General features: G+C 42.2%; 2 pseudogenes; one reads left to right on the forward strand and one right to left on the reverse strand.

The window, feature by feature from the left end:
* Positions 1 to 1,481: 1,481 nt before the first annotated feature.
* Positions 1,482 to 3,864, reverse strand: LOC119279546 (annotated as a pseudogene).
* A 335-nt stretch (positions 3,865 to 4,199) lies between these two features.
* On the forward strand, positions 4,200 to 4,777 carry LOC119279547 (annotated as a pseudogene).
* Positions 4,778 to 17,989: the final 13,212 nt, after the last annotated feature.

A 17,989-nucleotide genomic window follows, 5' to 3' on the forward strand; every position in this document is an offset into this window, starting at 1 on the left:
CAGGAAGAATTGCTCAGATACCCGTGAGCGTATATAACTTGGGTCGTGTTATAAATGCTCTGGCTAAACCTATTGATGGAAGAGGCGAAATTGTAGCTTTCGAATCTCGCTTAATTGAATCTCCTGCTCCAAGTAGAATTTCCTGGCATTCCATATACAAACCTCTTCAAACAGGGCTTACTGCTATCAACTCGATGATCCCTATAGGGCGCGGTCAGCAAGAGTTCATTATTGGGGACAGACAGACTTGCAAAACAGCAGTAGCCACAGATACAAATCTCAAGAAAAAAGGGCAAGGTGTAATATGTGTTTATGTAGCTATCGGTCAAAGAGCATCCTCCATAGCTCAAGTAGTAACTACTTTCCATGAGGAGGGGGCCATGGAATACACTATTGTAGTAGCTGAAATGGCATATTCACCTGCTACATTACAATACCTCGCTCCTTATACGGGAGCAGCCCTGGCTGAGTATTTTATGTACCGCGAATGTCATACTGTAATAATTTATGATGATCTCTCCAAACAGGCACAAACTTATTGCCAAATGTCCCTTCTATTAACAAGACCTCCCGGCCGTGAGGCTCATCCTGGGGATGTTTTTTATTTGCATTCACGCCTTTTAGAAAGAGCCGCGAAATTAAATTCTCTTTTAGGCGAAGGAAGTATGACCGCTTTTCCAATAGTTGAGACTCAATCTGGAGACGTTTCCGCCTATATTCCTACTAATGTAATCTCCATTACAGATGGATAAATATTATTATCTGCGGATCTATTCCATGCCGGAATTCGACCCGCTATTAATGTGGGTATTTCTGTTTCTAGAGTAGGATCCGCGGCTCAAATTAAAGCCATGAAACAAGTAGCTGGCAAATCTAAATTGGAACTAGCTCAATTCACCGAGTGACAAGCCTATTATTCGCCTCTGCTCTCGATAAAACAAGTCAGAATCAATTGGCAAGGGGTCGACGATTAAGGGAATTGCTTAAACAATCCCAGGCAAATCCTCTCCCAGTGGAAGAGCAGATAGCTACTATTTATACCGGAACAAGAGGATATCTTGATTCGTTAGAAATTGAACAGGTAAAGAAATAGTTCAATCACCCCAGAATCGTCGAAATCCCCTCGAAATGGAGAGCGGCGCAAGTCTCACACTCTTTCTCTCACTCTTTATCCTCTGTCTTTCAGATTTTCCCCTCGTAACTGATACAGTGAAATATTATTATGTAAGGGAGCTGATCCACAAGATTCAATGGTGAATTCTGATTTCCCCACAGACTGAACCAAAGGAGAAGAATAGAATAATTCACTGGTGCAGGCGGAGCATCAAACCTTCATAGAAAAGGGAGAAAACCTAAAAAAATGGAAGTCTTGGCTGTATGACAAATGCTCAAATAATTGAGCTGCGTATTCAGATACAAACGATCAAGAAAGGATCCCAGACTGCTCAAGATTATCTGCGCGGGATCAAATTCCAGTCTGATCAACTTGCAGCAATGGGAGAACCTATGACAGACAAAGATCTTGTCTTGTACACACTTGGTGGATTAGGCAGAGACAACCACTGATCAGATTCAGCTGACCTCAGAGGGGACTGAGATGGTGGAGAATAGCCACCAAGGCGAGTGGTAGAAGACATCATATCCATGGACCAAGAGAACTGCAAATAAGATGATATGTAAGTCACCAGTCAAAGCCATGAGGAAGAGCTCAAGGATTCAGAACACTCGGCTGACCATCCAGGAGAAGGCGACACAGAGGGTATCACAAAAGAATCCCTCTTGCTCCAAAAATGCTTTTGCTATCCTAAATGTTGTCCCTAATACATATTATTATGAGATTGCTTCCAAAAAGTAATATTAAACTAAAAGGATCCAATGAAGAACCGGGGAATAGCTTATATCCAGTCCTTCTTATGACTTGCCGAATAGACTTATTCGCAGCCATACACTGTCTTATTTAAAAGAGTCCCCTGTCTCGTGAACGATCGAACTTGGTAAACTTTGAAATAATCGTTTAGATAGCATTATCCGCTTTCCTTCCTTTTCTCTGTGAGTCTTTCAAGTTCTCACCCTCCCAGAAAAGAAGGGAAAGTCTTCTTACTAGCTAGCTTTTATATCTCATGAATAGGGAGTTAAGGAGTGTAACTATAACCTATTTGTCACAAAGTTCAATACTCTCTAGAGGAGGTCAATCAATGGATACGGGTACGCCTGGTTGAAGTAGCCCCTACACTTCTATGGGTTGTTCCAGCCTCTGCTAGTGGGTGGTTTTTCATTTCTACAACATGTGCTTGGTTTGAAAAAAGCTTATGAGTTGAGTTCGTCCTCAGCTACGGATTGGGGGCAGCATTCTTAGATTACTTGACTTGCTTCTAGCTTAGAGGAGAAAAAAAAATCCCTCTTTCATTTACCTTTAAGTCTAAGAGAAGGCTTTTTATTTCTATTAAAAGATCACAAATCAGAGGGCTGATCAGTCTTCTTTCAATTCTTCATCTTCTTATGAGTAGCCGCCACAGGGGGTCCTCAGTCTGAATCCTCCACTGGAATTGGACCAACAGTCAGTCTAGCTCTCACTCTTATCCAATTTCCTTATCCTTTCAGGGCAAGGTCTAAGTAGTAGGAAAAATACAATTTCTTTTGTTGCATGCGGACCCACTTGTGAGACTGAAGAAATTGAATCTAAATGACAATCTTAACCTACTTGCTTACAGGATCCTTAAGAAACTGTGGACTTTTGCACCTTTCTGTCTAGCTTGAGTTATCTTTTAGTTCTCTCCCCTCGGCAAAGTGGATAAGAAAGAGTCTTGCTTCCATTCCACTAGCCAAGAATAAGGAGAGTGACTTTCTCTTTTGAACCTCTTAAGCTGACTTGAAAAAAAAGTGGTACACCCCTCAGAGATATAGGGACCGCCATGCTCATCCATTTTCTTGATAAACGACTCGATGCATTTTCTCTTCCTTGCCGCTGAGACTGAGACATATCAAAAAGATCTATTACTAGAGGGAGATTGGGATCATCCTGTGGTTACCTGATGATGGGAACAACTAAGCATAAATTTGGAAATGAGCACGAAATGTTTATAAATGAATTTTCTAATTATTCGTTATTTCCGGGTCTTTTTGTTGCATTCACTTACAACAAGAAACAACCACCAGCGTTTGGTGCAGCACTTGCATTTTGGTGCATTCTTCTTCCTTTCCTTGGTCTTTCGTTCCGTCATATTCCAAATAACTTATCTAATTACAACATATTAACCGCTAATGCACCTTTTTTTATCAAATCTCAGGGACATGGTCTAATCATGAGGGTAGTATTTTATCATGGTGTTGGATCCCAAGTTTTTATGGATTCCTTTTTTGTTATTCTCAAAACAAAGAGGCTATAGAGAAACTTTGATTTTTTTCCTTTGTCTCGAACTTCATGAAGAACTCCATTCTATCTCTCCAACAAAAAAGTTGGGCTGCACCCCAGTTGTACACTCCCTTCGTTCGGAGAACCCTTGTTGATTCTGAACTTCGTTTGCAAAGTAAGCATCCTTTTAATGGGCCAGCCCTTTTTAATGCGCCGCTTGACCCTGTTTTGAAAATGAGCTTTGCTCTTCTGGGCACTGGGCGCTCCCGTGCTTCGCGAGAAGGAAAAAGGACTAATCTTTTGTTACATCTGGCACGAGATGAAAAAGAGAGAGCTTCATCTATCGATGAACAACAGATTGACGGAGCTCTTGGCATTGCTTTGTTTTTCTCTCCTTACCTATCAGTGAATTCTGATCCTTTTGTTTGAAATTTCTTCGTTCTTACCAAACCACTTGCAGAATCAAATCCAGTTCCACAAGATCCTATATCAGCTATACATCCTCCTTGCATTTATGCCGGAGATGTTGCCAGTGCTATGGGCTTTGGGTTATGTAGATGAAAAATGATGAATCAGATTGTGGCACTCCACTCGCCGCCAATGCGGAAGGATGCCGCCAAAAAGAATGGAATGCTGCTTCCTTTGCTGGATGCGTCGGATCCCATATAAGAAGCTCGCTCTTTACCCCGATCATTCAAACATTTTGTGGGCGGCGCGCCTGCTCTATTGTTGCGTAGCAATAGAAGCCTGCTCATGCAGCTTCGGCGGCGCTTTTTTGCCTTCTCTTCGCTCTGGATAGGAGTGCTAATGGACACGGGGAGGGAGCAGGCAAAGCGTGTCGTTCATAATGGAAAGAAAGACACCACTACTTCGCCTCTTTGTTGGACCGCCGGCGCGAACACGGTGGTCTCTGACCAGGACCAGGAACCAATTCGAATTTGGATCTTGACATGTCGGTTGTTTTTAACCGTAGGCATCTCGCCAGGAAGTTGGTGGGCTCAACATGAATTAGGTCGGGGTGGCTGGTGGTTTCGGGATCCTGTAGAAAATGTGTCTTTTATTCCTCGGGTATTAGCCACAGCTCGTATTCATTCAGTAATTCTACCCCTTCTTCATTCTTGGACCTCGCTTCTGAATACTTTGACTCTTCCATGCTGTGTCTTAGGAACCTTTTCAATACAGTTCGGATTGCTAGCTCCAGTTAATAGTTCCGCTACAAACGATACACGAGGAAGATTTTTATGGCAGTTCTTCCTTCTAATTACAGGCATATCTATGACTCTTTTTTACCAGATGAATTAGGAGGCATCGGTCCGTAGAACCTACAAAAAAGAGATGGTTGTGGCGCGAAGTACTCTTGTGCACCTACGTCACTCGGCTCACGCGCAACCCCGCCCCGTTATGTTATGTTATGGAAGAATTTAGCTTCTTATTGGGCTGGTTATTCAGAGCCAACAACTGGCTACCGGATTTCGTCCCGTCCGTAGCGCTTCAGAAGTCACTCTGGCGTGGCGCTACTGGATTCTGATCAATAGGAATAGGAGGGAAAAAAGCTTATGATGAGCACCTATTGGAGTCGATCATTTCCAAGATCTAATTCTAGTTTCTTATTATGTAGTGGAAACGCCTCACAATCTTCAGTTTTACGCTTACGCTTAAGGGGAGAAATGTTCTTGGTGGATGGAGGCCGTGGTACCCCCAAAATTTGTATGCAAGATGAGCATACAGGACTACCAATCAAGTGAGCCACCAGGTTTGAGAGTAAGGTGGGTCCAAGAATGTAGTGGCTAGTGAATCACTGATCAAAAAGCGGATTTTTGAGAGATTCTTCATCGATCTAGTGGCCGGTGAATGATACGTCTCCAACGTATCTATAATTTATGAAGCATTCATGCTATATTACTATGTGTTTTGAATGATTATGGGCTTTATTATACACTTTTATATTATTTTTGGGACTAACCTATTAACCGGAGGCCCAGCCCATATTGTTGTTTTATTACCTGTTTCAGTATTTCGAAGAAAAGGAATATCAAACGGAGTCCAAACGGAATGAAAATTTCCGCAACGTGATTTTTTGGAAGATTATCATCCAGGAGGCTTGGAGATCAACTCAGAAGATCCTCAAGGTGCCCACGAGATAGGGGGGCGCCCCCCCCCTACAGGGTGCGGCCCCCTGTCTCGTGGGCCCCTCGAGCACCTCCCGACCGACTTCTTTCGCCTATATAACCCTACGTACCCTAAAACCATCAGAAATCAAGATAGATCGGGAGTTCCGCCACCGCAAGCCTCTGTAGCCACCAAAAACCTCTCAGGAGCCCATTCCGGCACCCTGCCAGAGGGGGAATCCATCACCGGTGGCCATCTTCATCATCCTGGTGCTCTCCATGACGAGGAGGGAGTAGTTCACCCTCGGGGGTGAGGGTATGTACCAGTAGCTATGTGTTTGATCTCTCTCTCTCGTGTTCTCGACTTCACACGATCTTGATGTATCGTGAGCTTTGCTATTATAGTTGGATCTTATGATGTTTCTCCCCCCTCTACTCTCTTGTGATGAATTGAGTTTCCCTCTTGAAGTCATCTTATTGGGTTGAGTCTTTATTTGAGAACACTAGATGTATGTCTTGCCGTGTTTATCTGTGGTGACAATGGGATATCACGTGCCTCTTGATGTATGTTTTGGTAACCAACTTGCGGGTTCCGCCCATGAACCTACGCATAGGGGTTGGCACACGTTCTTGACTCTCCGGTAGAAACTTTGGGGCACTCTTTGAAGTACTTTGTATTGGTTGGATGAATGTGAGATTGTGTGATGCATATCGTACAATCATGCCCACGGATACTTAAAGTGACAATGGAGTATCTAGGTGACATTAGGGTTTTGGTCGATTTGTGTCTTAAGGTGTTATTCTAGTATGAACTCTTGAAGAGATCGATCCGAAAGAATAACTTTGAGGTGGTTTCGTACCCTACCATAATCTCTACATTTTTTCTCCGCTATTAGTGGCTTTGAGTGACTCTTTGTTGCATGTCGAGGGCTTTTTATATGATCTATCTATGTTATTATTGTTGAGAGAACTTGCACTAGTGAAAGTGTGAACCCTAGGCCTTGTTTCCTATCATTGCAATACCGTTTACGCTCACTTTTATCATTAGTTACCTTGCTGTTTTTATTATTTCAGATTACAAATACCTTTATCTACCATCCATATTGCACTTGTATCACCATCTCTTCGCCGAACTAGTGCACCTATACAATTTGCCATTGCATTGGGTGTTTTGGGGACACAAGAGACTCCTTGTTATTTGGTTGCAGGGTTGCTTGAGAGAGACCATCTTCATCCTACGCCTCCCACGGATTGATAAACCTTAGGTCATCCACTTGAGGGAAATTTACCACTGTCCTACAAACCTGTGCACTTGTAGGCCCAAACAACGTCTACAGGAAGAAGGTTGTGTAGTAGACATCAAGCTCTTTTATGGCACCGTTGCCGGGGAGGCTAGGTAAAGGGCACTCACTCACACCCCGTCAACTAAGCTCTTTTCTGGCTCCATTGCCGGGGAGGTGAGTGCTTGAAGGTATATCTTTAGATCTTGCAATTGAATTTTTTGTTTCTTGTTTTATCACTAATTTAGTTTATAAAAGAAAACTACAAAAAAATGGAGTTAAGTTTGTCTCATACGCTTCGTCTTTTTAATATCTTTCGTGAGTTTGATGGAAAGGAAAATTGTGCTCAAGTGCTAGAAGAAGAGTGCATTAAAATGCTTGGTACTAAATCTTTGAATGATGAGCATGATTGCAATGTTGTAGTATAAACTCCTTGAATATCCGTAGTATTAATGATGGTTGCTCTAGTCATGATGAAAATATCTCTTATGAGCATGTCAACTTTTGTGGAGTGCATGTTTGCATGAACACACCAAATAGAGAAGATATTTATTGCAAGAGGCATAAGCATTTAGAAACTAAATGGTTGCATGAAAGGCTAGGTGTGAGTGCTGAAAATTTAAAATTCCTTTGCCGTACTTGTGAACTTTGCAATGAACGTGGTCATTTACATCTCCTATGCAAATTGTTTCATGATCGAATCGTGTCCAAAAATTGTGATGATTTGATCTCCATTGCTCATTACAATGAGCTTAGTTTACGTTTGGGTTATGAAGAATTGAAACATTTACTTAAGGACCTTCCAGAATTTGCCCATAAGAAATTCCTTGATATTGATCTAGAGAAGATTTATATGTTTTCTGCAGAGAATTGCATTGAAAATCCTTATATTGCCAATTACCTAAAGAAAAGAAAGCAAACAGAAGACGATGAAAATACTAATGAAAGGGAAGAGACTTCCCAATGTCCTCCTATTATTTCTCATGATGAATCAGGTAACGAGGAGGAGCTTTCTATTCAACCAATCTCATCAATAAGGAGCTCAAAGAGGAAGGTTGAACCCACACATAATATGAAGAAGAAAAAGAAAAGAAGGAGCAACAAAGGTAGAAAGGTATCCCTCCCAAATGATGTTGCTCCTACTACTCATTCTGATGATGATAATTGCTATACTATTGGTACTATCAATATTTTTAATGATGAGAGTGATTATGCTTATGATATGAGAGGGCCCAAGCTTGGGGAAGCTATGTTTGATAGGGATGAATTATTTGAGAATATATTTGTTGGAATTAATGTTTGTCCCAAGCTTGGGGATGCTATGTTTAATGAAGATGATATTTTTAGCATCCCAAGTTTTGATATGCAAAGTTGTTATGATGATAGCATGCCCCCTACCTATGATGATTATATTGATGAAAGTGGGTTTGGAAGAGTGTCAACTTTAGGAATTAGTGATCCCACTATTTTGGAGGATGTTGAATCTTATTGTAATGAATATGAAAGTGGATTTGGAAGAGTGTCAACTTTATTTAGTGATGATTCCACTATCTTGGAAGAGGTTTCAATCGATTATGATGAGAACGAAGTTGCTACTTATGATGATTATTGTGATGAAACTTATGCTATAAAAAGTAGTGATGATTATATTTACAAATCTTGTCATGATTATAATTACCCTTTTTCTAAACATTACTCTTTTAATGTGGAAACAATTTTTAGTGTTCAAGTCTCTTATGATACTCCCACTATTCCGAATGAGAAGAATTTTGCTTATGTGGAGACTAGTAAAAATTCTATGCTCGTAGATCATGAAAAGAATGCTTTAGGTTCTGGTTATATTGTTGAATTCATTCATGATGCTACTGAAAATTATTATGAGGGAGGAATATATGCTTGTAGGAATTGCAATAATGTCAAGTTTCCTCCTTATGTGTTGAAAATCTTGAAGCTATGCTTGTTTTACCTTCCTATGCTTGTTGATTATTGTTCCCATAAGTTGTTTGCTCACAAAATCCCTATGCATAGGAAGTGGGTTAGACTTAAATGTGCTAGTCACATGCTTCATCATGCTCCCGTTAAGTTTCAATTCTTATCTTTTATGTGAGCATCATTGTCATCATCATGCTTAGCTAGAAAGGCATTAAAGAAAAGCGCCTGTTGGGAGACAACCCAACATTTATCCTTACTGTTTTTGTGTGTTAACATGATTATTCTACTATAGTAATCATGTTTTATAGCTTTTGTTTCAATAAAGTGCCAAGTAAGACCTTTAGGATAGCTTACGGTGATAGTTGTGTTGATCCTGCTGAAAATCAGAAACTTTTGCACCCAGTAAATTAGTCTTGTTAATTCACAGCAACGTTCTTCTGATCTAATTCTTTTTGCTCTGTATTGGTACATAAATTTCTTAGGTCTTCCTAATTTGGTAGAAGATTTGGAGTTCCAGATGTATACGTTTGATACAGATTACTACAGACTGTTCTGTTTTTGACAGATTCTGTTTTCTATGTGATGTTTGCTTATTTTGATGAATCTATGAGTAGTATCGGAGGGTATGAACCATAGATAAGTTGAAGTACAGTAGATATTACATCAATATGAATTTAGAATGAGTTCATTACAGTAACTAAGTGGTGGTTTTATTTTCTTATACTAACAGAGCTTACGAGTTTTCTGTTGAGTTTTGTGTTGTGGAGTTTTCAAGTTTTGGGTAAAGATTCGATGGACTATGGAATAAGGAGTGGCAAGAGCCTAAGCTTAGGGATGCCCAAGGCACCCCAAGGTAATATTCAAGGACAACCAAGATCCTAAGCTTGGGGATGCCCCGGAAGGCATCCCCTCTTTCGTCCTCGTTCATCGTTCGTTGTGAATGAAGCTTTTGATAAAAAGAAGAGAAACCATGATATGAGAGGAATTAAGGAGGCACAAAAGTTCAAGCTTGGGGATGCCCATGGCACCCCAAGATAATATTTCAAGAAGTCTCAAGCATCTAAGCTTGGGGATGCCCCGTTAGGCATCCTACCTTTCTTCTTCAACAACTATCGGTTAGTATCGGTTGAACCTAAGTTTTTGCTTCTTCACATGAGTTGTGCTATCGTTGCAATGTCATTTTATTTTGTTTTTCTTGCTGTTTGAATACAATACCAAGATCTGAAATTATTTAATGAGAGAGAGTCTTCTTATAGCTACATAATTATTTAGCTACTCATTGTTCTTCACTTATATCTTGTTGGAGTAGTTTGTCATTTACTCGTGTGCTTCATTTATATCTTATGAGTAAATTGTTGAATGAGTTGATTGTCATAAATCTGAAATTATATATGCCTCATTTGCTTATCCCATGGGGAGTAATGACTTCACGTCTAAGAAGTAGAGGTTGTAAATTTATTGGAGGTTAGCAAGCATTGTATTGGTCATTTGAACAATTTCATGAAAGAATATTGAAGGAAGAGAGATTTCATATATAAATATACTATCATAGACATATTTTATGATTGGGAGCACTCGTTAAGTATGACATGCTAAAGAGTTGATGTTGGACAAGGAAGACAACGTAATGGTTTATGTTTTCCAACATCTCAGTTAAAGTATATTGTCATGGATCATTCAAACATGTTGAGCTTGCCTTTCCCCCTCATGCTAGCCAAAATTCCTTGCACCAAGTAGAGATACTACTTGTGCTTCCAAATATCCTTAAACCCAGTTTTGCCATGAGAGTCCACCATACCTACCTATGGATTGAGTAAGATCCTTCAAGTAAGTTGTCATCGGTGCAAGCAATAAAAATTGCTCTCTAAATATGCATGACTTATTAGGGCGGAGAAAATAAGCTTTGTACGAACTTGTTATGGAAGCAATAAAAGCGACAGACTGCATAATAAAGGTCCATATACAAGGGGCAATATAAAGTGACGTTCTTTCGCATTAAGATTTTGTGTATCCAACCCTAAAAGCGCATGACAACCTCTGCTTCCCTCTGAGAAGGGCCTATCTTTTACTTTATGTCTTTTACTTTATGCAAGAGTCAAGGTGATCTTCACATTTCCCTTTTTCATTTTATCCTTTGGCAAGCACTTTGTGTTGGGGTGATCCTAATATATATATATATATCCAATTTGATGTAAGTTAGCATGAACTATTATTGTTGACATCACCCAAAGGTGAATACGTTTGGAGGCAACATTATAAGCCCTAATCTTTCTTTGTGTCTGATTAAAACTTCATAACCACTAGTATTGCGTGAGTGTTAGCAATTGTAGAAGACTATATGATAGTTGAGTATGTGGAGTTTGATATTCCTGAAAATAAGATGGATTGCAATTGTTTGAATGACTGAGAATAAAGTTTGCTAGTTTTCAAGAAAGTTTATGGTCTATGCTTTGACATGTGAATTGCTTATTACTTTATCGTGAGAAGTTTTATGAGATGAACTACTGTTATGACATATTATCATGCTAGAAAAGGTGACTGAAATTATCATTGATCAAACTTGTGCACCTTCTAGCATTCACACTTCATAAATTCTTTCTTTATCATTTACCTACTCGAGGACGAGTAGGAATTAAGCTTGGGGATGCTGATACGTCTCCAACGTATCTATAATTTATGAAGCATTCATGCTATATTACTATGTGTTTTGAATGATTATGGGCTTTATTATACACTTTTATATTACTTTTGGGACTAACCTATTAACCGGAGGCCCAGCCCATATTGCTGTTTTATTGCCTGTTTCAGTATTTCGAAGAAAAGGAATATCAAACGGTGTCCAAACGGAACGAAACCTTCAGCAACGTGATTTTTTGGAAGATTATCATCCAGGAGGCTTGGAGATCAAGTCAGTAGATCCTCGAGGTGTCCAAGAGATAGCCCCCCCCCTATAGGGCACGACCTCCTGTCTCGTGGGCCCCTCGAGCACCTCTCGACCGACTTCTTTCGCCTATATAACCCTATGTACCCTAAAACCATCAGAAATCAAGATAGGTCGGGAGTTCCGCCACCGCAAGCCTCTGCAGCCACCAAAAACCTCTCGGGAGCCTGTTCCGGCACCCTGCCGGAGGGGGAATCCATCACAGGTGGCCATCTTCATCATCGCGACGCTCTCCATGACGAGGAGGGAGTAGTTCACCCTCGGGGCTGAGGGTATGTACCAGTAGCTATGTGTTTGATCTCTCTCTCTCTCTCTCTCTCGTGTTCTCGACTTCACACGATCTTGATGTATCGCGAGCTTTGCTATTATAGTTGGATCTTATGATGTTTCTCCCCCCCTCTACTCTCTTGTGATGAATTGAGTTTCCCTCTTGAAGTTATCTTATTGGATCGAGTCTTTATTTGAGAACACTTGATGTATGTCTTGCCGTGTTTATCTGTGGTGACAATGGGATATCACGTGCCTCTTGATGTATGTTTTGGTAACCAACTTGCGGGTTCCGCCCATGAACCTATGCATAGGGGTTGGCACATGTTCTTGACTCTCCGGTAGAAACTTTGGGGCACTCTTTGAAGTACTTTGTGTTGGTTGGATGAATCTGAGATTGTGTGATGCATATCGTATAATCATGCCCACGAATACTTAAAGTGACAATGGAGTATCTAGGTGACATTAGGGTTTTGGTTGATTTGTGTCTTAAGGTGTTATTCTAGTACGAACTCTTGAATAGATCGATCCGAAAGAATAACTTTGAGGTGGTTTCGTACCCTACCATAATCTCTACATTTTTTCTCCGCTATTAGTGGCTTTGGAGTAACTCTTTGTTGCATGTTGAGGGCTTGTTATATGATCTAGCTATGTTATTATTGTTGAGAGAACTTGCACTAGTGAAAGTATGAACCCTAGGCCTTGTTTCCTATCATTGAAATACCGTTTACGCTCACTTTTATCATTACTTACCTTGCTCTTTTTATTATTTCAGATTACAAATACCTTTATCTACCATCCATATTGCACTTGTATCACCATCTCTTCGCCGAACTAGAGCAACTATACAATTTGCCATTGTATTGGGTGTGTTGGGGACACAAGAGACTCTTTGTTATTTGGTTGCAGGGTTGCTTGAGAGAGACCATCTTCATCCTACACCTCCCACGGATTGATAAACTTAGGTCATCCACTTGAGGGAAATTTGCTACTGTCCTACAAACCTGTGCACTTGCAGGCCCAACAACGTCTACAAGAAGAAGGTTGTGTAGTAGACATCAGTGAATCACTGATCAAAGAGCGAGCAGCCGCCAGGTTTAATGATTTTGTGGGATCCCTGGATGTAGCGGCTGGCGAACCGCTTCTTCTTCCACAAAGATTTAGACAAAACCGAGCTTGGATAGAACTGAAGAAGATTTGGCGAATGAAGAAAAAGGTCAAAGGGTTTATTAAAAAATAAATCAAAGGAGGTTATTCAGTAGCCATCATGGGTTTCATTACTTTTCTTCCATTCAAAAAAGCTCTTCTAAAAAAAGGATAGCGAATGATCGATTCACCATTGATAGCATTAACCCTAAAAGGAGGGATATTGTGATAATAGCGGCAGATCAAAAAGAAGTTGATGAAAAGATAGAAAAAAATCCGAAGAAAGGCTCACCTTAATCCGAAAAAATTATGAAAAATCCGAAGCCCACCTTAATCCATTTTGTTGAGGATCTTGCACTTATTTCGGCCCTATATTTACATAGCCAAGAAAGGCTCTGGTGATCATGCGTAACCGGCGGAGCGCCTATCGTCCTGGCACGACACTCTAAAATGCATGTCGGGTTGGGCCAGCAAGAAGACTTCGACTAGGGAGACGAACAATGGAATTGAAGAAGGCAGCATAGTCTAAGATAACAAAATGGAACAATAACCAACAAGTAAGTGGTGAATTTGGATGGAGGCTCGCAGAAGAAGAGTACGTGCGCTAGCGCGTCCCAAGATGTCGGTCCTTTTTCTGCTTGCTGGCCAAGGTCAGTTTACTAAATCCCCGTTCCAAACACCAACCCAATCTCCATTCCTTGATGAGAAATGAGCAAGACCATATGTTTATCAAAAATATAGCCCCTATATAAACCTAGCCCTTACTACCCGAACTTCTTACCTTCAAATAGGACTAACTGCCCGAACCCGCTTGCTTATCTTCTACGATCTAATTAAGTTAAGCAGTGGTTCTTTTTTTCAAGTGACTAGAACTTCTATCAACTACTATTGTAGCACCCAGCTGTGCCATTCGTTTATTCTATTCTATTCTTCAGGTATTCCTTAGAATAACTCATCTTTTCAGGTAATACAATTTGAAGATCTTCTTAGTCAGCCTATCTGTATTCTTATCCTCTAGTGTGGATCCAATCAGATTTTATAAAGCCAAGGCCTGACATCCATTGTGGGGATCATCTTTTATCGGGAGACATAGCCTGGTGGTTTCTGATCGAGATTCCTAATCAATAGGGCGAAGAGCTCTTCGCATGATCTGGTCCTACCTTTTGTCTATGCTATTTTTTGTCCCTTCTCAGCTGCTGTCCTTACTCCAGATAAATTGGAACGCATTGATTCCGTTCGTTCCTGCCCTTCGCTTCAGGCCATAGTGCTTCTGAATTATTTCTATACCCCTTTCATGATGCAGCCTCTAACTCTCGTGGGTAAACTCCTACTTAATTAGTTAGAACTTCTCTGTCTCAACTCGTGGACCTATCTATCTTCTTCTTTTTAAGAGATAGGGGTTTGCTATTCTCATGGATTGCTCATATTTATTTACCCCATTGAATAGTTTTTGCCTTGTTTCAGCCCTTCCTTCATCTGAACCTTCCAAGTACTAATCTATCTTTATGGGGAATACCCTTCATCTGACCTCTGGCCTACCCTGTCAATTGTAAAAAGTAGTTGAGTCATGTCTCGCAGGAGCAAAAAGAGTGAAATGAGGACGTAAGCCCCCTAGGTCTTCCTCTTCCTTCTAAACTAATTGCTTTTGCTTGAATCTTCCAGTAAAAAAGTATACTGAGTGGTTGAAGGAAAGCGAAAAGGAATGGCTTTTTCATGTACCAGATCCGGTGAGCCAGACATCAAGCAAAAATGGACATACAATCAAAGAGTAAGTAGCAGTTATTTGCAATGATGGGTGGATTGGTCAGAGTTGCAAGGAGAGACTCGATTATGGCGCGATAAAGAGCTTGCTTCAATGCTCAGAGTCAGGTAGAAAGTAAGAGCAGTAGCATATTCATAGGAGAGCTTTGTACTTGAAATTAGTAGTCCCGGTAGTTGGGAAAAAGCTCTGAATACAGATTCAAAGCATCAAGATATGTAGTCCTATCATTAGTTGGCCAGTCGTAACAATTTAAGTAGAAATCTTGCTTCGGGATTAGATCATTCAACTAAAGCTGTCAGGTTGGGTAGGCTTTGAGGAACATTGGGGGTTCCTTATGTTGTGACTGAGCAGATATGTCTATTGTGCCCGGCAAAAACAGATTTGCAAGGAGTTTGCCAAAGGCTTTCTCATTCGAAAAAAAAACAATTTCAAGTATATTTCCCTTCTCCATTCTTTGCTCGAATGATTGCCGCTTGTCTGAATTTCATTTCTGTGGGTCTCGTGTGTGCTCAAATAAGATTGTTTTAGGATTCTATTTAGTTGAATTTCTTGACTCCGCGGTGCTAGTTATCGAGATTATGGCGCCGCCGACCATCCAAAAAGTCAAAGATGGCGTCAACATTTACTCGTTATGCTCTCTTCTAATAGTGGTCCCTTGGTATTCAGGTTGTAAAATCCTGATAGGAAAGTCGAATGTTATACCTTGTTTTTGTAATGGCCTATCTTCTTTAAAAAGCCGAAAGATAAGGATTTTGCAAAACTTTTGTGTTCCTTTTTCTTTGAAAAGAAAACCTTACCATTTTTGGGCTGCTGTTACCATTTCCATTTCCTAAACCTAAACCTAACTAATACTTAGTTGTTTCCATTTCCTCATCTGGTGATAGATCCTCATCTTCTTCTGGCTCAAATCCCTTTTTCATATCCAAGGCAGGCTTTAGGTACGTGAGGGAGTCCTGGACTAGGGGGTGTCCGGATAGCCGAACTATCATCATCGGCCGGACTCCAAGACTATGAAGATACAAGATTGAAGACTTCGTCCCGTGTCCGGATTGGACTTTCCTTGGCGTGGAAGGCAAGCTTGGCGATACGGATATGTAGATCTCCTACCATTGTAACCGACTCTGTGTAACCCTGGCCCTCTCCCGTGTCTATATAAACCGGATGGTTTTAGTCCGTAGGACAACAACAATAACAACAATCATACCATAGGCTAGCTTCTAGGGTTTAGCCTCCTTGATCTCGTGGTAGATCTACTCTTGTAATACCCACATCATCAATATCAATCAAGTAGGACGTAGGGTTTTACCTCCATCAAGAGGGCCCGAACCTGGGTAAAACATCGTGTCCCTTATCTCCTGTTACCATCCGCCTAGACGCACAGTTCGGGACCCCCTACCCGAGATCCGCCGGTTTTTTACACCAACATTGGTGCTTTCATTGAGAGTTCCTCTATGTCGTCACCTATAGGCTCGATGGCTCCTTCGATCATCAACAACGACGCGGTCCAGGGTGAGACTTTTCTCCCCGGACAGATCTTCGTATTCGGCGGCTTTGCACTGCGGGCCAATTCGTCTGGCCATCTGGAGCAGATCGAAAGCTACGCCCCTAGCCGTCAGGTCAGATTTGGAAGTCTTAACTTCATGGCTGACATCCGTGGAGACTTGATCTTCAATGGATTCGAGCCACAGCAGAGCGCGCCGCACTGTCATGATGGGCATGATTTAGCTCTGCTGCCGGACAGTGCCCTGGAGGCCGCACACGAGTCCGCTCCGACCCTCGATTCGGAGCCGGCTGCGCAGATCGAGGAAGGGTGGTTAGACACCGCCTCGGGGGCTGCAACCTCTACGGCAATAGAGCCGAATACTGACTTTGTCCCTTCTGAAGCTCGTGACTCCAAGGTGCCGGACTCCTTGCCGGACTCCGAACCTCCCGCGCCCCCTCCAATCGAATCTGATTGGGCGCCGATTATGGAGTTCACCGCTGCGGATATCTTTCAGCACTCACCTTTCGGCGACATCCTGAGTTCGCTAAAGTATCTCTCGTTATCAGGAGAGCCCTGGCCAGACTGCGGTCAGGACGTTTGGGATGCGGATGACGAAGAAATTCAAGACCCACCCACCACCCACTTAGTAGCCGCTGTCGACGATCTAACCGACATGCTAGACTTCGACTCCAAAGACATCGACGGTATGGATGACGATGCCGGAGACGACCAAGAACCAGCGCCTACTGGGCACTGGAAAGCCACCTCGTCATACGACATATACATGGTGGATATCCCAAAGGATGGGACTGGCGAAGGAACAACGGAGGAAGACCCCTCCAAGAAACAGCCCAAGCGCCGGCGTCAGCGACGCCGCTCTAAATCCCGCCACAGCAAGAATGGCGATTCCGGCACCAGAGACAATAATACCCCAGACAGTGCCGAAGACAACCCCCTCCAGAAAGATTCAGTGCAGGAGGACGGAGATGCCAGCCCTCACGAGAGAGCGGCAGACGAAGAGGTAGAGGACGATAATTACATGCCTCCCTCCGGAGACGAGGCAAGCCTCGACGACGACGAATTTGTCGTGCCTGAGGATCCCGTCGAACAAGAGCGTTTTAAACGCAGGCTTATGGCCACGGCAAACAGCCTCAAGAAAAAGCAGCAACAGCTTAGAGCTGATCAGGATCTGCTAGCCGACAGATGGACTGAAGTCCTTGCGGCCGAAGAGCATGAGCTCGAACGCCCCTCCAAAAGCTACCCCAAACGCAAGTTGCTCTCCCGATTAGAGGAGGAGGCATATAAACCTGCATCACCAAAGCACAATACGGCTGACCGGCCACCTCGTGGCCGCGACAGAGAGGCCTCTAGGCCCTCCACTAGAACCGTACCCCGGCATCGCTCGAAAAGCACAAGGCCACAAGGGAATGCTACGGACTTGCGAGATATATTGGAGGATAAGGCAAGACAATCAAGATCGATCTACGGATCTCATGGGTGCCCCATGATACGTGACGACAACCGTCGCGCCGGACACAGTAAGTCCGGCCGGGCCGAGCACAATAGACAAAGCTCGTTGGAGCTTCATCGCGATATAGCCCAATACAGAGGCGCCGCACACCCACTATGCTTCACAGATGAAGTAATGGATCATCAAATCCTCGAAGGGTTTAAACCCGTGAATATTGAATCCTATGATGGCACAACAGACCCCGCGG

Source organism: Triticum dicoccoides, chromosome 3B (genome assembly GCF_002162155.2).
Source record: "Triticum dicoccoides isolate Atlit2015 ecotype Zavitan chromosome 3B, WEW_v2.0, whole genome shotgun sequence".
Lineage (NCBI taxonomy): Eukaryota > Viridiplantae > Streptophyta > Magnoliopsida > Poales > Poaceae > Triticum > Triticum dicoccoides.